General features: G+C 46.9%; 1 protein-coding gene across 2 annotated transcripts in view; it reads right to left on the bottom strand.

The window, feature by feature from the left end:
• LOC147698190 (uncharacterized) overlaps positions 1 to 24,686 on the bottom strand; it is a 305,130-nt gene that overhangs the window by 231,526 nt on the left and 48,918 nt on the right. The window lies entirely within an intron of this gene.

Here is a 24,686-nt window from a genome sequence, read left to right as displayed (position 1 = left end):
TCGTGGCCTTTTCAAGATGGCGTGCCCCACGCTTCCGGTCACCTCCACGGGTCTCAGCTCTGCAGGGACTGTGGATCGGGCTGGAGGAAGTCAGGCAAGCTTTATCTCGTCGATCTCTGTCGCTTGAGTTCCGGCGGGAACTGCAACAAAGCAAGGGTCGAGGTGCTGGATGGTGCCTGTTTGCACACGGTGGTCACTCCTTGACCAGAAGGGAGATTCTTCAGTCTTCTACGTTGAGTAGGAGGTCGAAGGGTCCAGAGTTTCGTTTCTTATGTTTCTTCAGGATAATCTGAGTTGCATTGGCACTGCTCTCACTCTTATTCGAATCTGGTGGGCTGGATTACCTGCTAGGTCCCCAGGAAGGGGGTGGATACACCCCTTTCCTTTGATCCAGGCCGCGCTGGGACTGGGGATGGTGTGCCCCAGAACCGGTTTGGTCGGATTATGCAAGGGGCAGCCTTGTGCTCCCCAGGCAGTGTCTGGTTTCTTTCAAACCTCCCTGCTACAATCCACTATCTCCTGTCTGGGGTGGTGTAACACCGCCCTGCGACAGGAAACCCTTTGTCCAGGCCCCCATCTGCTGAGTTTCGGTCAGCAGCAGGAGGTCAGACCCGTGTCTGTGGCAGAGGCATCCATTTTGTGGATCTGAGGATCTTTTAAAATCAACCGCGTTTCAGCAAAGTAACATGTCTTCTCCATCTAGAAGGGTGGAATGCTACCCCCGTCGCCAGAACTGGCGAGGGGGTAGTATTCCAATTCGTATGACACCTTACACGGCATGTTTTAATAAAGCCAAACCAAAGTTGCTATATAACCGCGAGGATTATAAGGCACTTAATAGTATATGGTATGGCATTATCCCGGAACAGCTTCGGGAGTTGTTCCCGACAGCTGCAGACAGGCTCAGCTCATGCCAGAGCTCCATCTCACATTAAACCACGCACTCTGCCTCCAGGATTGATAAGGCCTTCCATAGGAGTGACTCACAGGTTTATATGTGTCCAGATAGGTTTAGATATAGGCATACTATATCTAAGCAAGGGGTGATTACACCACCTTGCCCCAGCTGAGTGATCAGCCAGTTGTGTCAATTTTGGATAGCCAGCCAGGGGTGGCAAAAGATATGCTGCAGCCCCTGGTAGGCCTTGGGTGGCACCTATGCCCTGGGAACCTATAGTGCACTATACAGGGGCTGATAAGGTGACCCAAGCCAATTTAGTTATGCACCTAGGGTACATGGAATCCATTTTACAGAGAGAGAAGATAGCCTGGGGCCCTGATTAGCAGGGAACCAGGCCAACTAAGTCGAAAACCAGCTAAACACAGGCAAAAAATCTGGGGTAACCATAGTCAGGTAGCCACCTTCCTACACCATGGATACAAGTTTTTATTCATCCCAAGTAAATGCGCATGTCAAGGATCTTGAGATCTACATCCCGTTAGGATACAACCCAACGAACAAATTTCAAGATCAACTGATTCAAATCCTGAATAAGGCTCATGAAGAAGAAACAATATTTGACAAAACCAAAACATTCCTCACTAAACAATATCCAAGAACACCTACAATTTATATGCTTCCGAAAATTCACAAAGACCACAGACAACCACCATTCCGTCCTATCGTGCACACAAGAGGAAGCATTCATGAACCAATCAGCCAATTCTTAGATGTACATCTACAGGATTTTGTGATTGTAGCTCAAACATATGTAAAGGACACCACCGATTTTCTGACAAAAATCGCTCAGATTACACTATCTGAAAACGAATAAGTATGGCTCTGTACCATTGATGTAAAATCGCTTTACACCTCAATTCCACACAACTTGGGCATAGAAGCAATTGAAGCGACACTTTTACATTCACAACTAGATCATAACTTATCGGACTTCCTTATTAAACTGCTAACCTTGATATTATACCAAAGATATTTAAAGTGGCAAGATGAACATTATCTTCAGCTCACAGGCACGTCTATGGGCAACTGCGCAGCTCCATGCTACGCCAATATTTTCATGAACAAATTTGAGACAAGCTACATTCTTCGTCTTGAACATTGGAAAAAACATGCACAGATTATCCTACGTTACATTGATGATATTTTCGTATTGTGGCAGGGCCCTCAAACAATTTTGATGCAAGCATTTGATGACCTTAACACCTTTCATGACCGTATACAATTCACTTATCAAGTGGATAATAAATCAATATCTTACTTGGACGTGCTATTGAATATTAATCAGAACAAAATAGAAACCACCCTATTCAAAAAGGCTACAGATCGTAGTAATCTGTTACATTACAGAAGTTTTCACCAGCTACCTCTGAAGAATCATTTACCACTTTCTCAATTGTACAGAGTTAAAAGGATAGTCTGCGAACAAACTGAATTACAAATTCAAATGAATAATATGATTCAACGTTTTCAAGAACGAGGTTACCCTCCCGAAATCTTACAGAAAGCTCAAACAAAATGTGCCTCCAAAACTCGTGAAGAATTACTTAAACCTTCAACTCAATCTGATAAATCTCTAGTTGTAGTAGTTTCACGATACTCCACTAAGAGCTACCAATTAAAACAAGCAATCCTTAGACACTGGCAAATTTTAATAAACAAACCAGATTTCAAAGGAATTTTCCGGGAGAAACCGATGTTTGCTTACACAAGGAGCAAAAACATTCAAGAACTTTTGAAACCCACTATCCAAACTGAAGCATCCATCAATCATAAAGGAACGTTACCCTGCCACAACTGTAACAATTGTCACTCTATAATCAAGGGAGTCACCATCACACACCCCATGAGAAGGACACCCATTAGATTAAAAGCAACCGCCACCTGTGATTCCACTAATGTTATCTATTTACTAAAGTGCCCATGTGGCTTAGGCTATGCAGGAAAAACCATCAGGAAAATAAAAACCCGCCTATCAGAACATAAAAGCAACATTAGAACAAACAATATGAAATCCACTGTCGCTGCCCATTTCAATGAGAGAAGACATAACATTTCCCAATTACAATTCACCATCTTAGAAACTGTTTCCAATGTTGTAAATTGTGACATCAATAAGATACTGTTACAGAAAGAAAACTAATGGATTTACAAATTAGATACCATGAAGCCCAATGGGCTTAATGACCGTCTGGAATTCTCGTGTTATCTGTGATTTGATTTCATACTGTATGAACTGTGTCTTTCTAATTGACGTTTTTTTTGCTCTACGCACATAATGCTTTATTTAAATATGCATTCTCTTATTAACTTCGAGCCTTATGTTTTGTCAATCCATCGTGTTACCACAATTTTGTGTGAGATATCTTCTAACCACATCATCATATTCTTTTTATCTCTTTCCCTTTTTTACTTTTCGCGCTTACACACACGTTTTTTTTATTTTCATTTTTATGTATCACTTTGTTTACACCACTTTAAGATGGCGTCTAAAATCCGGGTGTTTCACACAGAATGTTAACCCTTCATCCGATCTGTCGCACTTTTGAGCTAACATCTAGATATTATAGGCTCCTCTTGCTAAATGAAAGAAAGAGCTTTTTAAAACCTATTCTTAGTGAGAGTGGGCTTCGGTCTGTAACCACGGCATTTGACAATTTATTTGCACATGTTCTCTTTTTTTATGTCATTTTTGAAAGAAACTTGTCTTTTAGTATTTTCCTTTTATTGTTAATGTTTGGCATTACTTGTTTTATAATTGTCCAATCATTTTTATACACATTAATAAGCGCAAAGAATTTCTAATAAACTTTATTTTTCATTAATTCATACATGCCCGAGCGATGAGAAGTAAGGCATGTCACATAAACAGAACACGGGAATAATATAAGGTGGCTCCTCTTAATGAAGTACCCTTCTCTGTACAGATGATAATGATGTTGAAGTGATCATCCCTTCTTTAAGGATTTTATGTTTCTCCCTTATTTGTCAAATTGTTTGAGAGTTCCATAATGATCAGATGGACCCTGGTTGTAGGGTTAGAGAACAGCTCAAATGCATCCCACTTTTTAGATTTAATTGCCACAGGTGCCCCAAGATTAAAGCCAATAGAGGAACCCTTATCCAGCCCACCTGGTAATTCAAGAGATACTGGGCGAGGACTCAATGATGAAGAATGCCTCACAAAAATGTGGGTGAGAGTTCTTTTAGAAAATAATCTTAATTTCCCTTTGCCGGTATGGAAATAGGACGAACAAGAGTCCAAATTGGGAGGCATCCTGTCTGTTATAGTGTATCTTTACAGCAGACACTGAAGTCCGGCTAGGATATTCCCTCCATCAGGAATTTTGGCTCCGTTTGTTCCACTACATTTCTTTTCTTGTATACCTTGAACAGATATTCTGAGGAAAGCTTGAGGAGGTATCAATGATTTGTTCAAGAAGACAGAGAACCAAGGGCAAACCACGTCTGCATGTGATGTGGTCTACAAACAGACTAGTTGAGTCTAGATTTTCATGTAAAGCATCTTGGCCGCCCCTTAGAAGGCTATATTGTCATCCACAGGAGATATTCTAAAAGGGAAGAATCTGGAAAGTAAGAGGACAGTTTATAGGCAATGGCTTAATTCCATGGCTAGGGTCACATGATACCACCTGGATGTTTTATCTAGTGTCACTTCTATTAGATGTCTTTGTTGATCTACTAGAGGAAGATTACCAGAAGAACTGTGCTCACTATAGTGTATTCTGCAGGTGTGGCTACATGTCTGGATACATTGTACTGCTGCTCTATGGGTTTGTGGTGGGCATCAGAAGAACTGTCCGTACTTGGTCTTTTATAGGCACAGATACCAACGTCTTATGTTGCACAGCTGGTTGATGCTTTGCTAGAGTACTGGCAGCAGATAAGGAACTGTAGTTTCCTACCAAACAGCCAGAATCTGTCAGAGCTCCTTACTGAGGCCTCCAGTAGAACAGACTGAGAGGACAACAGCATGAACCTCTTCCACAAACTGTAGCTCAACATTGTGGAATACGCACTAGACAGTGATAGTAAAGAGACGCACTAATAGATGATAAAATCTTCGGCATTAAACAAGAGTACTTTGAAGCTCTCAATGTCATTAAGTGAGAAATATTTGATGTTTAGCGAAACGTCTAATGTGTGGTGCTGATGCAGAGGTTGTGGAGCTACTTACAGGGGTGGGTGGGAGAAGTACTTTTAGGGGCTAAGGAAATGAAGCCCACCCTTTTTGTCTCACATGGTGAAAAGGACCACATAGGAGGATGGTGCAAGCAAATTCAGAGCTCTCCTCGCTTGGCTCAAGGTAAAACCATTTTAGGTCACAGTCTTCTGAAAGACATCTACAGATGCTGCATTACTAAATGCTGCAAGAATCCAGATGGAAGACTATGGCAGTGTCATCTTAAAAATCATGCTTGGAAGATATTGCACCACAGAAAAGACACATGAGGAAGACAGGATGTATCTTAAGTGGGGAAAAAAGAGAAACATCACCTTAGAAATAAACGGTGTGTATTGAAGGTGACTCAGGTTTCCGAACTCAAATGATAACAGTGGTAGATACACCAATATTTGGATTATAGCACCAGTGCAACAACATTCTAGTAGCCAGCTATCTTACTTTGTCAGTGGCGTTGAATAGGTCAAGCATTTCCTTAATCACTGAAATAAAATCAGGGTATTAGTTGAGGGTGTAAGTACCCATCTCAAGTAATGATCACAATCCTAGTCAGGGTGAACAACTAAAATCACCAAATAAACCTGGGCTCAACACCATGCTAACTGTTGCATAGAGCAGGTTTAGTTTAGAGGCAATGTGTAAGGTATTTACTCAGTACTAAAACAGTAATCAAGTCGAAATGCAAAAAATAAAATCAAAATCACAAAATTAATTCGAGAAATAGAGTAAAAATAGATAAACAGTATGATACCAAATGACAAAAATGAAATCAGGAGAACTGGAGATATGATTTTCTTTTATGTTTTAAGTTGAAATACCACCAAGAAACACAAAATGCCAATGACGGTCAATGCTCGCAATAGACCACAAACTAGACGCAATTTAACGCTGACCACGGTGAAGCATAGTCGGATACACTAAGCAGGTTCATCCTGGTCAAAGATTTTACCTTCTGACTTTAGTCCTTGAAATCCGAATCCACCACAGGAGAAAACCTCTAAAGCCCTCTGGACCTCAGGGGAGGGACTTTCAGACTCACAGGGTGGCAGGCAGAAGCCACATAGTAAAGTCTGCTTCAGGTCCAATAGCAACTGGTCAGCTGAGCTTTTGCTGAAAAAGGCCTCAATTATATTGTGTCCCTGTAGCTTTAACAGGAGGCCAGCATTATAGCCCTTCGAGTCCACTTCTTTGTCCTGGGTAAAAGACAGAGGGCATTTCCTGCCCTCCAGGGCTATTTTCAAGTTGAAGACAATAAGTTCAATCCTCTGCTGATCTTCCTCAGGTTCAGGAGGCTCTAAAGTGGGTGTCTGGACGTGCCACGGTTATATCTGGCACAAGCTAGTTGTTAGGAATGACCCATGGAAAAACCCTAACATTTGGGTTAAAGTCTCCCGGAGCTAACCCTACCCACTTTGGACATTTTCAAGATCACTGAACTTGGGCTCTGAGAGATGGAGTTATGTTTGAGAGGTGTACTACGGTAGACCTGGTGTCGTCCCACATCTAACACTAAAATACCGTTTTAGGCAGACCCTATACCCTACAACACTAAAATACCGTTTTAGGCAGACCCTATACCCTACAACAAACTCAGAGACAGAAGGCTGGTCCAATCAGAGCTACATTTTCTACAACCAGTAAGTGGATGCACACAAACTGTTTTAGCATTCTGTTACCTCCTTTGATGAGTGCCTCCAAATGTTATATGTAAACCTAGCAGACTTGTTAAACAGGCTGTGATACCAATATCAAAGGAGGCCAATTGTCATTGGGGCATGATTGGCTGTAAGACAACAGAAGGGCCCTGCCCAAGCGTCAGCTAACATTTGCTTGCAACAGAGGAGGAATCTTTCAAGTATGCCCCCCAAGGGTCAAATGAAAGCCACAGCAGACCTGTCAAGCTGGCTGTGACATTGAAGCAGGACTTGGCACTTTAATGTCAAAGAGGATCCTCCCGACCCCCCTTGCATATTCTGTCAGGGTTAGAGTGGTCATCTCTGTCCATTAAGGCCAGCCTATAGTTTTGCTCCTGGGAGCAAGTTCATACCTCATTCAAACCTATTTGAAGGATTATTACTGGTTAACCGAAGTGGGAGAAGAAAATGACGATTTTGTTTCCAGGGGCTTCAGACAGGTAAATAACTTTTTTAAAGTTACCTTGATGTAATATATATTTTTTTATTTGTTGATTAAACAGCTTGCACATAGAGATCATACATCACCTAGAGAGTAGGGGAAACAAGGCACGGAATACAATAGCTTAATACAAGCTGTCTTTTCCTTGGTGTTACAAATTAAAGCAAACTTAGAGCTCCACCAAACAACCCTCCACCCATCCCCCCCCCCCCCCCGAAACCTCGGCATGGTTGCATAGAATTATTACATCTTCTGACAGTACATTGTTAATATGACAATTCTCCCCAACTAGCCTGATAGTCCTATCGCACCTAATAGCTCAGAATGTGCAATGACTCACTGCAAGTCTGGATTCCCAAGGAGATACCCAGTCAGGGGGGCCCAAAAGTCCTTTGGACGTGAGGCCTCAGGCAGCTCTACAGCATATATACCAAATTGATCCCTGTAGTATAACAAGTCACGAATCCACCTCTGTACAGTCGGAACAGTTTTTGCTCCCCAACATTGTGCCACGGGCCATTTGGCAAGCAGGGTAGAGATGGCTACTAGCCGTCTATTACAGGGCTTGAGCTTCTGCACCCATCCCAACAGGCACACTTCCGGTACACACAACAGTTTCCAGAACTACAACCGTAAGTATGCGCATGACCTTCACCCAGATGTTGTATATACCCATGCTGCTCCAGGCAAGATGCCTAAAATCCGCATCAGCCTGTCCGCAACCCAAACTTTCTCAACTGGAACGGTGTATAATAAAGCTGGTGTATGTATTTGAAATGAATTATGCGAAGATTACAGTTCGCCGTCAAGCGCCCAGTTAATGTACAACAAAACTTCCAGGAGCCTAACGAGAACGCGTCGCCCAAGACGGTCTTCCATTTATTGTAGGAAGTAGAATCGTTAAGATCGGTTTCTCTTAGAGATGCATTGTATAATTTGGTAATAAGACCACAACATTCTGCACTTGCCAGCAACACCCGCAGTGCCAGCAGTGTCAGGTATGCTGGGTGTACCGCACAAATGGCCTGTCGCACCCGCACATACGTGAAACGCAGCATCATTCCGGCCTCACGCCCGCCCTGGAGGTCCAGCAGTGAGCGAAAGCGACCCTGGCTATACAAGTCTCCCAAAAGTTTAATCCCCACTTCACTTAGCGCCTTCAGGGTCGCAGGGTCTTGCGCGCCGATATACCTGGATGTGCAGCGAAGGGAAGCATTTGGGCATGTAAATACTCCAGATTTGCCCTTTTAGCCAAAGTTTTCCATGCCCAGGCCGTACAATGTACAGGGCTGATTTCCCCCCATGAACTTCCCGCTCCCCCCACCAAGGCTGCAGCAGCCAGAGGCATTGGAAGCACTGAATCCGCCTCAATAGCCTATGTGGCTGAAATTTCTGTGGAAAGAACCAAAAGTGTACGTACTGCGCCTGTGCGCATAAGTAGTATAGCCGCAAGTCAGGAGCCTCAAACCCACCGCGCTCAAACGGCTGAACCAGCACACTCCAGCTACAGCGGGTCCTCTTGCCCCCCCCACCACACAAAGGTTAACAAGGTCGACTGCAACGTATTAAACAGCGCAACATTCAGGCGAATGGGAATATTGACAAACAAGTAGTCAAGTCAAGTCAATAAATTTACATAGCGCGCTACATACCCAGAGGGTCTCAAGGCGCTTGAAGAGGGGTGGGGAATTACTTCTCGAATATCCAGGTTTTAAGTTGCTTTCTGAATGTTAGGTGGTTTTGAGTGAGGCGAAGGTGCATGGGAAGTGAGTTCCAGGTTTTGGCCGCTAGGTAGGAGAATGATCTTCCTCCCATGGTGGTTTTGTTGACGTGGGGAATAGCAGCGAGGGCTTGGTTGGAAGAGCGCAGCTGGCGGGGGGAGGGGGGGGGGGGGGGGGTGTAGAAGGAAAGACGTGTATTGAGGCATTCGGGTCCAAGTTCGTAAAGATCTTTGTATGCGTGGGTGAGGAGGCGGAAAGTTATCCTCCTATTGACGGGGAGCCAGTGGAGGTCTTTCAGGTGACCAGAAATGTGTTCTTTACGCGGGATGTCTAATATGAGTCTGGCTGATGCATTCTGGATGCGTTGGAGTTTTATCTGAAGTTTTGCGGTGGTACCTGCGTAGAGGGTGTTTCCGTAGTCCAGGCGGCTTGTAACCAGTGCGTGGGTGACCGTTTTTCTAGTTTCGGTGGGGATCCAGCGAAATGTTTTTTTGAGCATGCGAAGAATGTTGAAGCAAGATGAAGAGACGGCGTTGACTTGTCTGGTCATCGAGAGTGAGGAATCCAGGATGACGCCCAGGTTCCGTGCGTGATCCGTCGGGATGGGTGCTTTTCCAAGGGCTTCTGGCCACCAAGAGTCGTCCCAGGCGGAGGTGCCTAAGATGAGGACTTCTGTTTTGTCTGAGTTCAGTTTCAGACGGCTATGCTTCATCCATTCGGCTACCTCTTTCATTCCTTCATGTAGGTTGGTTTTGGCGATGTTTGGGTCTTTGGTGAGTGAGAGGATCAGTTGAGTGTCATCAGCGTAGGAGATGATGTTGAGGTTGTGTTGGCGTGCGATGGTCGCGAGGGGGCTCATGTATATGTTGAAGAGGGTGGGGCTGAGTGAGGATCCTTGTGGCACGCCGCAGATGACTTCAGTGGACTCTGACTTGAATGGTGGGAGGCGTACTCTCTGAGTTCTTCCGGCAAGGAATGAGGTGATCCATTCCAGTGCTTTTCCTTGGATTCCGATGTTTCTGAGTCGTTGTAACAGGGTGTTATGACAGACTGTGTCGAGAGCTGCGGAGAGGTCGAGGAGGATGAGGGCGACTGTGTCTCCATTGTCCAGTAGAGTTCGGATGTCGTCTGTTGCTGCGATGAGTGCGGTCTCAGTACTGTCTTTGGCTCGGAAGACGGACTGTGAGGAGTCGAGGGATTTGTTGGCTCCGAAGAAGGCGGCGAGCTGGTTGTTGACAGCCTTCTCGATGACCTTGGCCGGGAAAGGAAGGAGCGAGATGGGGCGGTAGTTTTTGAGTTCGGTGGGGTCAGCTGTGGGTTTTTTCAGAAGGGCGCTGAGTTCGGCGTGTTTCCAGCTTTCTGGGAAGGTGCCGGAGTTGAGGGAGCAGTTGACGTCTCAGAGGTGTGGTGCTATGATGGAGTCTGCTTTGTTGAAGATGTGGTGAGGGCATGGGTCTGTGGGGGATCCTGAGTGGATGGAGTTCATCAGGCGGATGGTGTCCTCAGTGGAGATTGGGTTCCAGTCATTAAGGATGTTCAAGGGGGGGTGGAGGTACGGCGGAGGGTTGGGTGGGTTGGTCTTCGAGTTGGTTGTCGAAGCTGTTGTGGATGTCTGCGATTTTGTCGTGGAAGAACGAAGCTAGGGAGTCACAAAGGGTTTGAGAGGGGGAGATGTCGTTGGAGTTGGCAGTGGGGTTGGTAAACTCTTTGACGATGTTGAATAATTCCTTGCTGTTGTGGGCGTTTTTGTCTAGTCGGTCTTTGAATGCGGTTTTCTTGGCAGTCCGGATCAATTGGTGGTGTATGGGGGTGGCGTTTTTGAAGGCGTCCCTGGTGTTGGTGTTTGGGTCTTTTTTCCTGGCCTTCTCAAGGGAGCGACAGAGTTTCTTGGATTTCTTAAGATCCTCGTTGAACCAGGGGGCGTTTTTGCTGCCTGGTTTGATTTGACGTTTTTTCAAAGGTGCTAGGTTGTCGGCGGTGTTGGTTAACCATTGAGTGGGGTTAATGGCTGCTTGGTTGGGGTTCGATGAGTGAGCAGGGGGGTTTTGAAAAAGCGATGAGGAGATCTGGTCGATGGTGATTTTGTTCCAGTTTCTTCGCAGGGTAGGTTGAGGATGGTTGTGGGTTGTGGTCTTATTGTAAATGAAGTGAACGCAGCTGTGGTCCGTCCATTGGAGAGCTGTGGTGTGACTGAAGGAAATATGTTTGCTGGAGGTGAAGATAGGGTCGAGAGTGTGACCTGCGTGGTGTGTGGGGGTATTAACAAGTTGTTTGAGTCCGAGGTTGGCGAGATTGTCCAGAAGGGTGGTGGTGTTGTTTTCGTTGCTCTTTTCAAGGTGAAAATTGAGGTCTCCCAAGAGGATGTAGTCCTCGGAGGAGAGGGCGTGTTGGGTGATAAAATCAGTGATGTCTTCCGTGAATTGTGCACGGAGTCCCGGTGGTCTGTAGAGGAGGGTGCCTCTGAGTGTGGTCTTGGGGTCAGTGTGGATCTGGAAATGAAGGTGTTCGGCGCTAGAGAGGTTGACGTCCGAGCTGGTTGAGATGCGGATGGAGTTCTTATGGACGATGGCGATGCCTCCTCCTGTTTGGTTGGTGCGGTCTTTTCGGATGATCTTGTAGCCTTCCGGGATGGCTATGGTGATGTCTGGGGCTGAAGAGGTATTCATCCAAGTTTCTGTTAGGAAGGCGACGTCTGGAGAGATAGTGTCTAGTAGATTCCAAAGGTTGATGGCGTGGCTGTGGACCGATCGGGTGTTGAGAAGGATGCATTTAAGGTGGTTGGCGACAGATCTATGTTTGGTGTTAGTGGATGTGGAATTGGTATTTGTGCCGTCAAACTTGCAGGACTTGCATGTGAAGGGTCCATGGGTGTGTCCTGCTGCGGCTATGGCGCAGTTGGTGAGTCGGCCGGGGTTTAGAGCAAGGAGGGAGGAGGAATCGTATGTAATGCGGGTGGGCTGGGGCTTAAGGGAACAAGGGGGTCTGGCGCTGGGCGCGGGCCAGGCGCGGACAGGCGTAGACGGGCTTACCTTTGGCGCACCTTCGGCGCGGCCGCTGCGCGTTGGGACATCGGACATAAATGGAGAATGGAAGGGGGCGGAGCGTGGGAGGGGCAGCTGGGAGGCGGGATCTGGGAGGAGCCACGGGCTGCCGAGGGTAAACAGAGAGCCACAATGGAGTCCGGACCCTGAACCGAAACGGAGTCACAGCCGGAGTGGGCAACACGTTACAAAACACTGATAAATACACCCCAACACAATCGTCTCTTCCCCTCCTTGACTAGCAGTAATGCACAGCAGGAAATAAATACAGTGCAAGCAGGCAGATACCACCAAGCGCCGAGTGCACTAAAGTGATAAAAATTACATATACTGCAAAACAATACCAAGCGCTGAGTGCGCTTCAACAGCAGGCAGGCAGGCAGGAATACAGCCAGCAGTGAGTGCAGCATCTGGGGGAGGCAGAGGGCGAGGGGAGCGACCGCACTGGAGAGTGTCCACTCGGTCACAAATGGTGGGAGGCCGTGACGCGTTAGCTGTGCTTGTGGGTGGGAGGGGCAGCTGGGAGGTGGTATCTGGGAGGAGCCACGGGCTGCCGAGGGTAAACAGAGAGCCACAATAGAGTCCGGACCAAAACCGAAACTGAGTCACAGCCGGAGTGGGCAACATGTTACAAAACACTGATGAATGCACCCCAACACAATCGTCTCTTCCCCTCCTTGACTAGCAGTAATGCACAGCAGGAAATAAATACAGTGCAAGCAGGCAGATACCACCAAGCGCCGAGTGCACTAAAGTGATAAAAATTACATATACTGCAAAACAATACCAAGCGCTGAGTGCGCTTCAACAGCAGGCAGGCAGGCAGGAATACAGCCAGCAGTGAGTGCAGCATCTGGGGGAGGCAGAGGGCGAGGGGAGCGACCGCACTGGATAGTGTCCACTCGGTCACAAATGGTGGGAGGCCGTGACGCGTTAGCTGTGCTTGTGGGTGGGAGGGGCAGCTGGGAGGCGGGATCTGGGAGGAGCCACGGGCTGCCGAGGGTAAACAGGGAGCCACAATGGAGTCCGGACCCTGAACCGAACTGAGTCACAGCCGGAGTGGGCAACACGTTAGCAGCTTGGGCAAAAAGGTCATTTTTATGACCGCGATGCGGTCCGCAAGAGAGATTGGGAGTTTAACCCAGCGCTCAGCCTGTTCCGTAATCATGGTGACAGCACAGCCATAATTTGCGGTGATCACAGCCTCGGGTCCCTGTGCAGCCACACGCCCAGATACTTCACGGGGTCAGTCGACCACTTCAGGGGGAATTCAAGATCTATCTCCCTGGTGCCTGCTGTGAGCGGGAACACAGTAGATTTGGCCCAGTTGATTCTCAGACCAGGGTAGCTTTCAAACCTGATGTACTTACGCAGCAATTCCGATAGGTGTATAACAGGGTCTCAGACGTAAAGTAGCATATCATCTGCATAAAACGACACCACTAGGGGTCGCTGTGTAAACCACAATGCAGCCCCCGCAGTGGCGTAACGAAACTTGAGGGGGCCCCCCTGCAAAGCACATGGAGGGGGCCCCCCCCTCCGCGGCGTGGCCCAACATGCCTCCCCCCGGCGGCGCGGCCCACCATGTACCACTTTGCCCTACCACCCAGAAATCTAGCATATTTTGCTTTGAAACCTCCAACATTTAAATGAAATGCTTCTATATTGTCTTTCTGTAAGTTCTAGTGAGAAAGTGGAAAACACTCTCAACATACATGCTATGCCATTTGCAACAATCCTGTCAAAAGCAGATTATTTAACTGAGGCAGCAATCAGAACAATGCCAAGGAGTGATACTATTGTCTCATGACCTGCCTATGGCTGAAGAACAAAGAACAACTATGAAGGGTCTGATATAGAATTGACAATACCTTGAAACTTTGAAAGAGAAACCCAAACCTGCAATTCCATAAAAACTCGACTGACAATATACATGAGAAGTACACAAGCTTAATGTAGCCTGTTTATCTCTGTGGAAACGTCTGTTAGGCAGGTTGTCAGGCCAGTAACATCTCACATTAAGGCTTTACACTCTCTCCAGAGCCCGCATTCTTGTTAAATGTACCTTTCACCATACATCCTTGTTAAATGTACCTTTCACCATACATCCTTGTTAAATGTACCTTTCACCATACATCTGTGAGCTACCTAATTGCCTACAAGTTATTTACACTCCTCTTTCTTCCAAACTCTGAATGTAACCTTTTATGGAGCATTTCAAGCATAAAAAACAAATTCTCATGTGTGTTTTTGCATGTATTTTACATTCTTGTATTTCTGTACATTTATTATCATAGTTCTTCTGACTTCTGTAAATGAATATCACTCGCTTCATCTAATTATAATTACTTTCCATATTGCTTTAAACCACAGCTTTCCAAAGTTTTCATGTTGGTGACACACTTTTTGGAGATGCATAATTTTGGGACACAGTAAGGCAGTGTAGACAGTGTGGTTTTTTGGCTGATGGCCGCACCGGTGGGGACGGGGTCAGTGGGGAAGGGGCAGGGCTAGAACATAAAAAATTAACCATGAGACCCGGCATACACACATCTTTTTCTCTCTCTCTCTCTCTCTCTCTCGGTCTTCCTCCCTCTCTCTCCTCCCTCTCGCTCCCTCTCGCTCCCTCTCGCTCCCTCTCTCTCTCCCTCTCTCTCTCTCTCTCCCTCCCTCTCTCCGTTTGTCTCTGTCTGCCTTCCTCGCTTTCTCCCGTCCTCTCTCTACCTCCCTCCCTCTCCCCCTCCCTCTCTGTCTCTCTCTCTCCCCCTCTGTCTCTCTCCCTCTCCCTCCCTGTCTCCCTCTCTCTTTATCTCTTGCTTCCTCTCTTTATCTCTCCCTTCCTCTCTGTCTCCCTCTCTCACTCCCTCCCTCTATCTCTCTCACTCCCTCCCCCTACCTCTCTCCCTCCCTCCCCCTACCTCTCTCTCCCTCACTATCTCTCTCCCTCCCTCTCTCTCCCCCTCCCTCTCTCTCCCCTACCTCTCTCTCCCCCTACCTGTCCCCCCTCCCCCTCTCCCCCTCTCCCTATCTCTATCTCTCTTCCTCCCTCTCCCTCCCTTTGTCCGCTCATCAATGCAGTGAAAAGTGAAAGTCAACTGCAACCGAGCTGAGTGAAAAGAATTAAAAAACGTAGTTAAAAAACAAAGTGAGAACCTGGAGACTGCGACGTAATTGGTGACAGAGTACCGAAAATACAGTGCCTATGTGCCGTGTCTTTCTAATTTAAAAGCCGACAGTGAGGCAGGTACTACAGTCAAAGATGTCTGGGCTCACGGTGCTCTAAAACGTCAATCAGCCTTAAACAGCATGTGGTACCATCTCGATAAACCAGTAAAGTAAAAAGTTAACCAAATGTCGGAACTCGGAAGGCGTTCATTAGCCTGCAGCAGCATGTGTGATTGTAAGGTGGCGAGGCCCTGTTATCTCGGTGCAGGGGGCAAAGGTTGTGTTATTTTAAAAAATAAAAAGTGTATAACGTAGCTGTATAAACGAGTTCTTAGAACTGCCACAGAAAAGAAACAGAAGGCTGCGTAGTCTCACTCACCTGAGGGCTGTCTTGCTCTATGCCACACGTATTCTCCAGCTATTATGCAAAGAAGTGTTCTCAGGCCTTGTTGAATGACATCGTTGTCTCTATCAGTTATGCATAAGTCAGTCGTCAGGAGACTGTTCTCGTGAGCATGTGAAAGGAGTGGGTGAACAAAAGTAAGAATATTGTACTCACTATGGCTCTATTATTAATTTCTTCCAGCTCCTCTCCTTCACGACAAGCACCCCATCTAATATGCACCGGTAGATATCAATCTTGGTAGATGGAGAGAAAAGGAATGGAGGAAGTGAGGTCAGCGAAGGTCTAGGGACAGTTCATTCACAAGGTTGAGCCAGTCCATCAAGTCAGACCTCTGTTGCTGAGGCACAGGCTGCAGTGCTATCCTTAAAGGGGAGGCGTCCAGTGCATGGCAAGGAGTACCAAGCAGTAGCAGAGATCCTCCAGTGAGTCATGTATAATGTTTCTTTGCACGCTTTGAGGTTGGTCAGTGGTTCTGGGAATGCCTCAGTGTCGGCCAGTGTTTCTGTGCCTACTGCTAGATTAGCCTGCCTGGGGCATATTAAGTTCCAGATGTTCGTTCCTAGTCCGCAGCGGCTGAGACACCTATCCCTACAATTTGGAAAGCTTTGTACTCCTGGCCAAAGTCTAAGCCCTCACCAGTGGGATGCCCAAGGTCACATCCACCCGACCTGCTCAATAGCCCCTCGCACTTTGTGATGTGGCACTAAGGCCAATCTCATTGAGAGATCTTGAAATATGCACCCATGGGCGAGCCCTCATTGAGGGGCCAAGCACTGCACAAAAAGCCTCCAGAGAGAGGCCAGAGTTTGCATGGCCAAAGGGACTGGCAGCACAAATGCTCCATAAGGGGGATATACTGTCATGGAAGATGTCGGTCTAGGCATTGAGGAAGAGAACAAGCACAATTTATGAACCTCAGAAGGATGAAATACTAACTATGAAATGTCGGAATTAGAATCCAAGAGCTGCCTGCGATTTTCAGGTCTTAGCCGCAAGTGCTTATTCCACTGATATTCTACAGAATATTCATCTGGAACCACTGAGACTGATTGGCATATAGTGGTCAAGAAGGTATAATTACTTGTTTTTATATAGCGCCCATGCTGTTATAGGCGCTGTACACGGAGATATTAGTATTGCATACACATTTGGAAGGTACTTAATAGTGAATGTTCATTTGGTATTATTATAGGTCATTAAAAGGCGGTTTTGGTTCGGCCTGGCGATAGTATTGTATCTGCTTTTAAACTAGACTTCCGGTCCCAGCCAGTGTGGCTGGTTAGAAAGCGTGTTACCGGATTAGAACGGGCCGAGGCACAGAGTTCTGGCAGCATCTTCGGGGACCTGCTGCTGGACTGGACCTGGCCTGAGGAGGCTGCACTGCAACTCAGACTCTAGGGCAGCGCGAGCGCAGGTGATGGGCAGAAGGCGGGCAGAACTTGAAGGCAGCAGGCAGGGGCTGGAGGGGCTGGGGGACTGGTGGGGGGATGCGGGAAGCGCAAGGCTAGCCAGGACAGGGACCGGGGCCGGGCAATTTAAATTATAAAGGCCCCGCCGGTGACGGGATGGACTTACTTCGGACAGTCCTGTCTGACGTGGGCGGGCCTTGCTTTGTCTTCTCTTCAAGTTGTCGACTATGGCTTATTGGCTATGCGCGCCCCTGCACCTTGCATTTGAGTGTTTGCGCCGCCGGCGATTGCGCATGTGCTGTGCCGGGGGCATAGATCACCACTCACCAGCCAGCCCTGCCCCTGCCCCCGCCCCCCACGCTCATACGCGGCGGAATTGGAAACTGAAAGTCAGGACTGGAGGGAGTAAACAAGTGTTATCCAGTAGCCATCGAAGTTTTTGGGGTTAGAAATTACAAACAACTCGGCATCGCTGGCTCTTTTGAGGGTATATTGCACAGTATAATTATTACGATCATCATCAGCTGCCTGAGCCGCCCCGTCCGGGGCCGACACACAACTAGTGCCTCACTCACACGGGTGACGGGCCCCAGCCGGGGCCCCCAAACCATTTCGGACTTGACTCTCGGGGCCTCGACCGGGGCCCATGCGGCCCAGCACCATTTCGAAGACTCGGGCCCCGGCCCCACACCATACCATTTTGAAGACTCCCAGGGGCCCCCGGCCGGGGCCCTGCCCGCACCATTTCAAAGACTCACAGGGGCCCCGCGCTGCGCACCATTTAGTCACAGCCTACTGTGTGGCAGATGTATTACGTGATGGGCCCGGCCGGGGCCCCCCGGAGCGCGAGGCCCCCCCGCAATGCGGGGGCTGCGTGGACTTGTGTTACGCCCCTGCACATGTCTCGGACGTAGCTTACACGCTAGAGGCCACAGTGGATGGAAAAAGCATCAGATACCCAGCCATTTACACGAATCTAAGCCATCGGTGCATTACACAATAGATAGATCAATTTTAGAAAAAACAGTGACAGGCCCATTACTAACAAGATAGTGAACATATAGTCCCGCTGGAGCGAATCAAACGCCTTAGCGGCGTCTAAAAGCACCGCCACAGCCTGAAAATCATGCTCGAAGTAGTGTCGTGTAGAAAAGACAGTACAGAGATTATGCGACGTGGAGCGAGAGGGCACGAACCCCGAATGGTCCGGAAGTACAAGATTGGGGACTAATGGCTGGAGTCTGGTAGCTATCATCTTAGCCAGAATTTTGGCATCAATGTTTATGATAGAAAGCGGTCGGTAGGAGTCACAAGCGTTTGCCGCCTTGTCGGGCTTCAGAAGAAGCACCAAAAGGGCCTCCGTAAGAGAAGGAAGCAAAGCACCAGAGTCATACGCCTCCGCATAGACCTCTAACAGCCACGGCGCAAGCTCATCAACATATGCCTTATAAAACTCACTGGGGAGTCCGACTAATCCTGCCACTTTACATGTGGGGAGGGACATAATAGCAAACTTCCCATTTCTCTACATCAAAGGGCTGTGTGATATATTCACGCTGCGCCGAGGACAACCAGCCCAGAGCCACATCCTCCAGGTACTCAATAATGTCTGCGGCAGGCAGAGAGGTGCGCTTCCCATACAGGTTTGAATAAAAGTCCAGCACCACCCTACTTATCCCAGCGGTGTCATAATGTGTCACTCCCTCCCCGTCCAGCAGTTCGATAATGTGAGCCTGGCTGCATGGCTCCACTAATTTCTGAGCTAAAGAGCGGCTGGGACGTCCACCCTCTCCATAATACTAAGCAGTGCTTCGACGAGATCTATCCAACATTTCCTGGTCGACAGTTTCGTTATGTTCTGAAACAAGCTTGCGGATCTTAGAAAGAAGTTCGGGGGCCGGATTCTGGACATACTCTGCTTTATGTAATATTGAGAACAAATCCAACATCACCATTGAATTGGATTTTTAACAACTATTTAAGAATATTTGTTTCATTGTTTTTCATCCTAGTCCCGTTCCTGAGATACAGGATTAGTATTTAATATTGCATTACAGTGTTTTCCTATTAAACAGCCAGATCTGCCACAGTGAAAACTTAAAAAAAAAAAATTTATAAACTTTATTTTTAAATTTTCACCACAAACTGAGCAGTCATATACAGAATCCTTTGAGACAATACCCATTGACTTATTTACGCTACACACAGTAGAGCCCCGAACACATAGCACCGCTGGATACACTTTAAAAATGTTCATGGCTTAACAGCAGTCACAGCGTCATACACAGTTAGATAGGCATAAGCACCCGCATTTACATACTATCGTCGCCATCAGTCTCGGAAGTCTGATCACTTTCTGTTCCTGTTGAGTTCAACAATTCTCTACATAGGTCTCTCCAGATTCCTATGTCCTCATCTAACCTTTCATCCGTGGGGCAGGCTTTCATGTGAAGTTCCTCCGCAAGGCACAACTCCCCTACATCTCTCAACCAATTTACAAGAGAGGGAGCCCGCTCAACCATCCAGCAAACGGCAACCCTCCGTTTAGCTAATACCAATGCTAGCTAAAATAGCTTGTTGGCCATTTTCTTCTTCTTGGGGTGTGGTACCAGCCCTAGGAGGCACTGCTCAGGCTTAGCCTCCAACCCAATTCCCACCCTTCCATGGAGCTGTGCTACTACCTCAATCCAATAACTGAGGCACTTCCGGGCATTCTCACGCCAAATGCATGAACCCAGCATGGGCTCCATGACATCTAGGACAGTCATGCGGACGGGTGGCATCAATACAATGGAGCCTCGCCGGGGTCATGAACACCCGCTGCAAGAAGTTATAGTGCTGCAACTTCAGCCGGGCATTACATGACACCTTACATGTTAGTATGCATACTCTGACCCACTCCCTCTCCAGTAACGGTGTCTGCAAATCTTCATTCCAAGCATCCCATGCCCTAAGCACCAAAGACCCCGAGTCCGCCCTCAAAGCCTTTTACAATAAAGACACCAAACTATGCCCTCTTCCACACGTAAACAAAATGTCCAAGGTCTCGGTGGTCTTGGGCATACCCGGGTGCATGGGCCATGTCATCTTGGCCACTTCCATTAGACCAGCATATTGTAGGTATTGCCCCCGTCCCAAGCCGAACCCTTCACATGCCTGCTCAAATGTAAGATAGGTGTCATTTATATGTAGATCAGCCAGCACCCTGCAGCCACCCATGGCCCATGCCTGGAAAGACATGTTTAGCGCCATCCTGCGCACAGGGACCAACTCCCAAACTGACAACTCCGGGTGGAAAGGAGCCCGCCCCAGCACTCGTTCCAAAACTTTTTGCCATATATAGGCCGCTTGTATATGGCAACTCCGCATTCATCCCCGCACCCTCCATCAAGAGGGTAGGGAGATCCTCTGACTGCACTCGCCCAGCTAATAAACGCTTTTCCCTGTGATCGCCCTCATCCAACCACTGCACCGCATACTGAAGGTGGGCCGCATAATAATAAAGGTCAAATATGGGTACTCAAAGGGCACCCTCCTCACACAGTTTCTGGAGCACCTGCAGCGCAACGCTGCAATGCTTTCCTGCCAAAAGCAGGGTCACCAGAAGAGAATTCAGTTGCCGAAACACTTTCACAGGAATTAGGCACAGTGTATTTTGCAAAGCATATAGACATCTAGGCAACATCACTATCTTGGCTACCATCAGTCTTACTACTCACAAATAAGGGGAGAGGGTAAAAAAATATACAACTCCACCACCCCAAACCCCGAGACAATATGTAAACACAAGAAGGGGTTTGGAGATTAGAATACACGTGCAACAACACAAGACATACAAAACAAATCTGTTTTGAAAACTGCCCTCACTCACACACAAAAGTGTGTGACATGCTTCATCATCGGGTCTGCTTACAAAACGCCCTGGCGTAGCCACAGTCAGGGCGGAGCATAAGGGAGGGGGAAGAAAACAAAAAAAACGACAAAATGACAAGACACTGTACTGTACATGGTTCTCCTTGTTTCTCCAAAATAGATCTTAACAAAATTAAGGTTAGTCATTGCCTCTCGAAACCCCAACCTGTCTCACTCTGTGTCCCCCAAGGGTCTATCCTCTCCCCAACCTTATTCAATCTTTTCATGGAACCACTCACCCTCATTCTCAAACAAGCCAAAATCAGTTACCACCTCTATGCCAACGATACTCACCTATACCTATCAAATCCCACAATGACATCCTTCACCTCAATGATACTCTGATGAAAGTCCAAACATAGTTCCATCCTAATCATCTCAAACTTAATCCTAAAAAAACCGAAATCATCCTTTTCACTCCCAAAAATAATCCCCTTCCCATTCAACTCTGGATCAATGATATCAAAGCACTTAATTGCTCCCTCTCCACCTCTAATTCTGTCAAATCCCTAGGCATCAGCATCAATCAGAATCTTAATCTCATCCCCCACAAATCCCCCACATTAAAAATGCAGCCAAAAGTGCTCTTTTTACCCTTCACCGCCTCGAAAAAAGTAAACCTTTTATTCCAGCTGATGATTTCAAAATCGTTGTCCAATCTCTTGCCGTTTCCAGGATCGACTATGGCAACGCCACTCTCTCTGGCACCCCTAAAGTCCACCTAGCACCGATTAAATCTGTTCTCAACCTAGCCACCAGACTTATTTCTGACTGTAAAAGATTTGACCACATCTCTCCTGTCCTCAAAAACCTAAACTGGCTTCCAGTTGAAGGACGATCTACCTTCAAGATTGCTTGTATCACGCACAAAGCTCTTCACCAAAACACCCCTTCTTACCTTTCAAGCAAACTACAAAAAGCAGGGTGCTCCAGGTCTCTAAGGAGCACTAACTCCCTTGTCCTGATCCCTCCTAGACTAAAATGTAAAAAGACCCAATCACGTGCATTCTCTGGTACTGCTCCTACGATTTGGAATTCTCTCCCCAAAGACCTTCGCTGCAACCCCTCTTACCCTCTCTTCAAAAAAAGACTCAAAGTACTTCTCCTCAACAAATATTGGGGTTCCTAATGTTACGGACTCTGACCCTGCTCATTTCCGCTCTGCTATGATTCATACTTTTACCCAATGCCTCTCACTCTTTCCATATTCTCACTCTCTGTCTCAACACCCCCTTCTCTCTCCCGAATTTTAACTCCCTTTATCCCTCTTATTATCCCTTTGTTTCATTGTCCCTTCACTCATTTAATGCAATGTTTTATCTTTTGTGAATTTTTCTGCACATTGTCAATTGTATATTATATCTTAACATGTCTACCTACCTTGTAAAGCGCTCTGATACTCCTGGGTCCAGCAGCGCTATATAAAACCCTTTAAACAAATAAATAAAATAAACAGTGATAAAACAGTGAGTATCACCCTGTGACTGGGAATGGCGATAGAGCAAAGTGCAGTGTTGAAAAGTGCTTTAAAACTGGCATGTAGCTACCACTTGAGCCTTTATTTGTAGGTTCCACAACCAGGGTTAAAAGAAATGAGGATGGGTCATGTTAGGAGAGAAAATTAGGTTCTCATAACACACCTCCTGGTACTGCTCGTGCCAACATGTTTTGACCGACTTACTGTGCCACAAAGGTCATCCCGGTCTTCAGGACGTCTATCTCTCCCAGTCCTGATACCAGCCCAACGGCAGTTCGGTTACTGGGCGGATAAAGAAAGGTTTCTCTGGATCATAAATTGATCATGACGTGTGGAGGAAAATCCCAACAACACGGGATGCAACATACTGGAAAGAAGCACAATAAATCATATGCTTGCATGTATATGCTAGTTCATGGACCCCAACCAAGGTGTCCAGTTGTATTGTGTCTACAATGTCCGCCTTCAAAGACTAGTAACGTGGAGTTTAATCCGCTGAATCCCTGTATTGGTTAAAAACATTAGCCACCCAGAGTATAAATAATGCTGTATGAAAAGGTTACCACACCCCCCTGTATATACACACCTTTCTCAAGTACACCACGTTTAAAAGGGCATGCATCTAGACTGAAAAAATTCAGCCATCTACACCTGACCCAAACGGAGTACTCACAGAGTTTATCAATAATTAAAACTCGAAATGGCGCCCATCAGGAAGGTCTCCAAAGAACACAACCTGTGTTCAAATCAGAGAAGTTAGAAATGGACAACAAAAACATGAAATCACTCCCTGTAAAAGGGATGTTCAAGATCCATTTAGTGCCTCCACACAAGAAGTTAGCCATGCAGACATTGGCATTCGAGAATTTTATCGAATATCCGTTCCCCAAAAGTGGTAGGGTTTAAGTCCGCCCTCCCCGCCCACACACCAATCCTCCTTACTGTTCCGAAGAACAGCCCTTCCACAACTGCCTGTTTCCGGATCGCCGCGCAGAGTACAGAAAGTCTGGAGGCTCCATTTTTAAAGAGGATTGACCGGACAGCCATTCCCTCAGAAGATCGTCATGACGCTACCACGTGACACGCGTCAGAACGTCATGACGCGATGATGTCACGACAATGGTTGCGTCGAGGGCTGATGGGAAACCGAGTCCGTTTGTAAAAATGTAAACTCCACTGCCCCAAGTCTTCGGGCAAAATTGGTAACCCGTACAGAGTAACATTACAGACAGTGACCACCACAGGGTCTAAAAGGGGCCCCAGTTCATATAACAAATAGGAGCCTTAAAACAGATGTTGTATGGAGAGATGCCCTCTCATCTAGTTTTTGATAGCACAACAGACAAGGGGATTCCAGTGGATAAAGAATCCGACCCCCCATCTCGACCGGCCAAAGATGTGTGTGCCGGTAACGGGATAAAAACAAGGAGAAGAGGTGCAGGGAAAAATGAGAGGAAAATAAACCTAAACCGAAGTGAATCACACTTCGCATGAAATAAAAAGGAGGAACAGCAGATAATGAGCCCATAAGATTGTAATACAGAGTCAGGGCCAATCATATCTTTCCTATCTAATAATCACAGTCCCTCATAATGTTCACATAGAACCAGACACTCTAGGATCTATTACGCTGGCTGACAAACATAGGGCAGGGGACTATCTCCCTAGAGCCTGCCAAGGTATATCATCATTGAGACCCACAATATGGCTTTTGAGTCTATGGACCCCCTTCTGCTCACGCAGAAGCAAGGTTCGGTTATCATCCACCGCATGCCTACCTAGTTGGAGATTTTCAATCACAGTCCACCTTAGGTCCTCTGAAGTGTGCCCTCCCTCTAAGACGTGTGCTTTAAGCCTTGTATTAGATCTGCCACATCGAATAGTACTCTGGTGTTCTGTGATTCTGGTCTTAACCTTCCTACTGGTCATGCCTACGTAATGTTTCTGACATGGGCATGTAATGAGGTAGATAACCCCCTGTGAATTACAATTTGTGTGGGATCTCTGTTCCCAAGGGGAGTGGAGTCCCAAGTCAATGTGCTTGGTATTGGAGGTAAGATGACAGACGCTGCAAGAGCCACAATGCCCTCTTCCTGGCTCTTTTGATGACCCTTGATGGATACCCCCTCTATTGTAGTTCCTGGGATAGTGCATCTGCCTCAATAGTGAAGTCAGCTTGTTCCGAGCAATTGCGGCATATACAAAAGAATTGTCCCACCGGTTAATTGTCCCGCAAGGACTTCGGATGGAAACTATC

This window comes from Lissotriton vulgaris, chromosome 8, assembly GCF_964263255.1.
Source record: "Lissotriton vulgaris chromosome 8, aLisVul1.2, whole genome shotgun sequence".
Taxonomy (NCBI): domain Eukaryota; kingdom Metazoa; phylum Chordata; class Amphibia; order Caudata; family Salamandridae; genus Lissotriton; species Lissotriton vulgaris.
The sequence above is the reverse complement of the archived record's forward strand: the minus strand, read 5'-3'. Positions and strand labels throughout refer to the sequence as shown.